The following is a 6,000-nucleotide window of genomic DNA, read 5'->3' on the forward strand; positions in this document are numbered from 1 at the left end:
TTGATATGAAATCATGAGGCTACTGGGTACAACCTGGATATAATGTTAGCATTTTCTACTCTTCAAGTTGAACAAATACTCAGAAACATGTAGCCACACAACTAGAACTTAAGTTTTTCTTAATGGAACCAAGAGGTCATTCTCTTCTCGCTGACTAAACAACATATGTATTTGCATTATGTTAGAAACTGTTATAATTTTCTGTTTATGTCAGGTTAGAAAAAGATAAAGCATAAAGGAATGCTTTAAAAAGAGAATCCCTTCAGCCTCCTTTATTATCCTCAGTGTGCTGTGAAAGTAAAGTTGCTTTTTCTGGAAGTTGCTGTTAAGAGTAACAGAAAAAAGTAGGTTTACTGCGTTATCACAAAAACTATACCAATTTCTGAGCACAAACCAAAAGCCATGACATTTTTCTTAATTCAAGGATTTAAACTTCAGAAAGTAAATACAGTTCCCTGTTTTTTATGGTAAGAGCTTTATGCTGCACTCCCATAAAACCTTTCAAAAAAGAGAGATTAAAAAAAGAGGATACTGGAAATAATTTCAGAACCTGCAGTAATTTACAGAATTTACTCAGCAGTTTACCCTTACAGAGTCCTCTCAGTATAAAGAGAAATGGTCCTGAAATTATATCAACTTTCACCTTAATACATTGTGTTATACCTTGAAAGTTATTCATTACTAAAAGGCTCAGACAAGTTCCATTAAGAATTTCAGATTCTGCAGGCTTTCTTTAATGTTTTTCTCAGACAGCACATCCCAGAAAAAAGCCGTCATAACTATTTTTTCAAGTGCTGCACTCACAGAACTCTTGCTTTGACACTGCCTGTGGCAGCATACGTGACTAAAACCATACAAGAAACACCTGGGCAAAAATAGTCTGATTTTCCTACTCCCATCAATACCACTACTGTATTTTGTGTATCCATGAAATAAAAATGTCTCTGAAGCCCCACAGATGCATTTGTCAGCTACTTCCCTTGTCTGCTGATCTGTAAAATCTCACTAAATCATGAAACAAAATAGAAGTAAAGAGAACAAAGTCAGTAGATATGGCCACTACCTCTAGACCTCCTTCTGACCGTGCATTACCTCCAGTGCTGCTACTGGCTTCTTGCCAGCTCCTTGAAAGGCTCACCTGTCAAACAAATGCCTTCTGGAAAAATAGGTTGCTAGCAAGCCTTTTTTCCTTAAAGGTATTACTGCTGAATACATTAGTTCTGATACATAAAAAGCTGAGGGCAGGACTGTTTCTGTAGGCTGAGAGTATACTATGATAAGCAATTTATTTTTTTTTAGGGAAATCCAAAACTTCTGAATACATAGGCTGTTGTCATACCCCTTCAAATCCTAAATGACACTCCACTTCACCTGACTCCTATTCTTCTACTGCAAGCAATGTAATTCTACTTCTGCTAACACCTTCCATGATAACTATGTTTACTGCCTTGGACCACCACATGAGCCTAGTATGACGGGAACACTTTAAAAAGAAAAAACAACATAAAAAAAACCCAAAGAACAAAGAAAAAGACCCAAAATAACACTCTAACAGAACTTAGGGAAAGTATCACCATTAGTTTATCCTCTGACAATATTTTTATGCCAACTGAAAAATACTTGGTTTTTTCATTGCAGAGATGGAATGACATTATGCAATCTCACCAAAGCAAAAGGATAATCCCATGTCAGAACATATAATTAAAGCCACATGGTTGCCATAGGAACAGATCGGGGAAACAAATAATCTGGTGATGGGCACAACAAAAGAGCATAGGAACAGAACTGGGTAACTTAATGTTCAAGAAATTTTATCTTGGTTGTAAGAGCAAAGTTTCCAGAACTTTTAAACAATGTGAAGATAGGAACAGCCTGACTGATAGAAAAAATTAAGTTAGGAATTTGGGTTTAGGTTTTTGCAGACTTATTTTAAAAAAACCCTCATAACATGTGATGCAAAAGTAAACAATTACAGATGTATTAAGACACTTAGAGAATTCATTTTATATGGTTTACTTTCACAGATTCTCCTTCCTTCAGACCATTATGGCAAAGACATCAATTCTGGAAAATCACTTTACAGAACAGTATTTTACATAGGATCTCTTCTATATAGGCCATACCTGTTCAGCATGTGCCAGGTTAACTGTGTACCCACTCTAGGGGCACAAAGTCCAGTACTTCCAGATATTGTACATTCTGCAAGCATGGTAATTACTCATCCAGCACAGTTTAATCTAAACAAGTACAGTTGATACTCGTAGGTTGCCACAACATGCCAAAATCCCAGGAAAATGTTCCAAATTCATTCTGTCTGAAAATTATTTGGAGGAAGGTGGAATTGGGACCAAAGGATTGGAAGACAAGAAGGACAGGACAAGTCCAGGAAAACCTGGCTGTCATTTATATTTCAATTTTCTCATCAAGTCAGTCTCTTAACATTATTAAATTGCTCTCTTTGAGATGTCTTTAGACTACCATACAACAGTGCTGGAAACCAGTGCTGCTCTAATAGACTAAAATGTGACACTCAAAGATAAAAAATAAAATGGGGGTATTTTCTGAATATTCTATTCATTACTTTATCTGTACTTACAAAATACCAGTAAAGGCTGAAAAATGCAAGTGAGTCTGCAGTTCATAAATTTTAGGGATTCTTTCCTGATGACATATCTTTGCCTGACAGAAAGGGAGCAAAAGGGATCTTTGTGAAAATGGGTTATCCACCTACATAGTTCTGGCAGAAAGACTGAAGAATACAGCAAGCCCTTCTCAGGAAATGTGAGCATTAATATGCTTTTCAGATATTCAAACCCTGCTGGATTTATGAACTTACCCTTATTAGACTGTTAGAAGATTATTCAGCTGATCTTCTTCCTTCTGCCATGGTTTTCTGATCACTTCTGCTGAGAGGATAACAAAAGTTGCTTCTGGCAACACCAACTACTCCAATCTGAGCAGAAGCTGCCAGCCAGACCTGATGCAGAGGAGCAAGAGTGTGGACTGAAACAGGAAGTTTGATTTATAAACGCTGCTATCTGCAGAACTTCTGAAAAACTGAGCAGAAAGACAGAAAGTACAGTTCTATAGCACAAATCGAGAAGAAAGATGGGACAGACAGAAAGCTTATTTTGTACCCATTTTAATTCCCTGGAACTCAAGCCCTGAAATTTAGAAGCTTACCTATAAAACAAAGGGAAAGCATCCATCCTAAGTGATCCTGCAATAAAGCCCCATGCAAGCCAGTCCTGACAACTGGCAAATCTGTGTCCTGTCGCTTCTTAGCCTGATAGTGAGCCGAAGCTCATTCTCATCAATTTAGTATAAACTGACAAAACTGTGCTCCAAGTTCCATCTAGCCTCCAATCAGTTTCAGATAATCTTACATACTGCTATAAGGTATTACCTTCTTCTTTCTCAGAACAGACCTGAACCATTCAAGAACCATGACTCACATGTAAAACCGGAAAAAACTACTCCCCAGACACCAGACTCAAAGCACATAAAAGTCATAGAAAACTCAGGGTAAGCAGGACCCCAGCTGCAGTATTGACTGCACAGCCAAAGAATAGAAAACACCTGGGACTCCAGTTAGCAGAGAATTTCAACATCTGTTTTCATCAAGCGTATTGAGCATGCCCCTAAATACTCTGAAAAACACCTGGTAAGACACCAACACTCTGACTAAGGTAAACAGACTAATTCCACAACCCAAAGTTTTAACTCCTCCTCTGAGCAAGCTCACTACCAAAACAAGCAAACAAAAACTAAAGGACTCAAACTATCACAATTTTTACTCCTTTCAATTCAGGCCCAGGCATGATTTTTGTTAGATCACTCTACAATCTTTCTTATTAAGCAGTAATGTAGGATTGTGAAATTCGCCTCACCATTCAAGAAGCTGGACACAAATGGACAAGTTTTACATCAAAGGTATAATTAAAAACAGAAACCTTCCAGTACAAAGCAGTTTTCACTTAGGTTTTCTTCAACATCTTTATAGGTAAATCAATAAACCCCTCTCATGAAATGAAATTATTTCTTCTAAATGCTGAGAAAGCAGAAGTTAGAGATGATTTTTATGACATTTATGGTTTTGTTTCTGATTATGAAGAGAATAAAGATTATGGAATTCCCATATTTTATTTTCTTTCTAAGGATAAGATCTTCTAAATTAACCAAGTATTGGATATGTTTAACCTCTACTCAGTAATCTGGGAAGAGAAAGTTTCTGTGAATAAACAGAATAAGAAAACTTCTTTCAAAAAATATGTCAGAATTATTTTTATTTTTTTTTCCTCCCCAAAAAAGTAAAATATAATAGAGACTTACGGAAAACTGTGTGACTTCACCCAATTTCTCCAGCTGAAAATACTTTTACTCCAATAATTTTTTAATAATAAGAACTAGATTTAGAATTACAGTGGAATTATCATTTACACCACTGAGATATGAATCAATGTTGTTGGTGGTTTAGACCAGTATATTCCAGCTGCTAAGTGTACTTACCTGAAATTAATTTTCTTCCTGTCTGAATCAATACATATATTGGAAGCATCTCCTCCAAATAAAGTTCTAAGTAACAAGTAAAAAAGATAAAATACTTTGGAGGCAATGGGATTATCAGGACCAGTCCTCCCTAGTGAAAGCATCAATTTTTAACATGAACTTAAAACATCCACTGAAACCAAGACTTGGACTTCAAAAGGGAATTTGTCTTCAGTTTCGTACTATCTCCAAGTCCCCCTGCTCTCAGTCTAGCCCAAATGATCAAAATGTTGTTTCAGAATGATGAAATATTTCACCATTCAAAAATGCTTCTTTTTCCATTTTTGTGCCAGCCAAAGCTAATTTGACCCAATTTTACTAATACTTATAGCAATTAGAAGCTGCGTTTTTAGATTAATAAATGTCTTACCAAAACAGATGTCACCGAGCTCCACATTGAATACTGTCTTCAAAATGTGAACCCTCTTCAATAGGACACAGGGCACCAGTGTGGCACTGTATACCCAGCCCATCAGACAGTCCCCCAGTCCTGCTCCCAATTCAGACCTTACACACTGTTTAGGGCCTAATTTAATTTCCTCTCACTTCTGGTAAATGTCATCTTTAGTCAAAACTAAGACCACCTGGATTTTTATTTAATTTTGGTTTTTTACCCAAAATGAACTGCAAACAGGTCATTTGTTACACCTGTTGCGAGGGGCTTGGCCAGACCTCTCTCTCCTACAGTCTGGAGCAGGAAGCTTTTGAAATGTGTGATACAGTTAACTTTTAAAGTGACCAGAATAAAGATACTCTGAATCAAAGGGAGAAAAACAAGAGGGAAATTAGTGTTACTTTCACAAATCCAGCAAGGATAGATATTCACCATAAACTGAGAGGTGAAAGATAACTTGCATAAGTTATTACTTGTAGGTTTCCCTCATTTTCCTTAAGTTTGCCACCTCTGTTTACTTTAGAGTATTCCTGTTTAACTGAACTTCACAAGAAACTGACTGTTCATCTATAAGATGTATTCCCGTCTTCATGTTAAAACGACCTCGTGCCACTATTGTGTATTTAGTGATAAGAAGGTCTCATTCCAGCAATAAAGCCATGTGGAATGCATTACTCAAAGACCTATTAAGTATAGAACATTCAGCATTTATTTATCACATTGGGAGAACAGAGTCCTTAAAAGGTTATTTAGACTATAGCACAGAGACTAAAATATACCCAGTATCCCATTGATTTGACAGCCTGCCATAACTGTCTCATACAGTCTTAATTAGAACACAATACACACACACACACATGTACACTCTTCTGGGAAAACATTCACAATTACAAAAAGCCACAACAAGAATAGTACTACATTTGACAGCCGGCATGCACATATTGTCATAATTCTGCTGGATACCTACTGTAAGTGAAAGGTATGCATCTTCCTGAACCTCTGAAAGGTAATGTCAGATTGAATAAATATCAGTATTGTAGGCCCATCCACCTGTGTGA

General features: G+C 36.7%; 1 long non-coding RNA gene across 2 annotated transcripts in view; it reads right to left on the minus strand.

Annotated features, from left to right (window-relative positions):
- Window positions 1–2,902, minus strand: part of LOC115610404 — a 201,952-nt gene extending 199,050 nt beyond the window's left edge. For both annotated transcript variants that reach the window (XR_003992209.1, XR_003992208.1), the window contains exon 1: window positions 2,837–2,902. This is a non-coding gene — a long non-coding RNA (uncharacterized LOC115610404). The remainder of the gene's footprint in view (window positions 1–2,836) is intronic.
- Between the last annotated feature and the right edge of the window lie 3,098 nt (window positions 2,903–6,000).

Source organism: Strigops habroptila, chromosome 7 (assembly GCF_004027225.2).
Source record: "Strigops habroptila isolate Jane chromosome 7, bStrHab1.2.pri, whole genome shotgun sequence".
Classification (NCBI taxonomy): Eukaryota; Metazoa; Chordata; class Aves; order Psittaciformes; family Psittacidae; genus Strigops; species Strigops habroptila.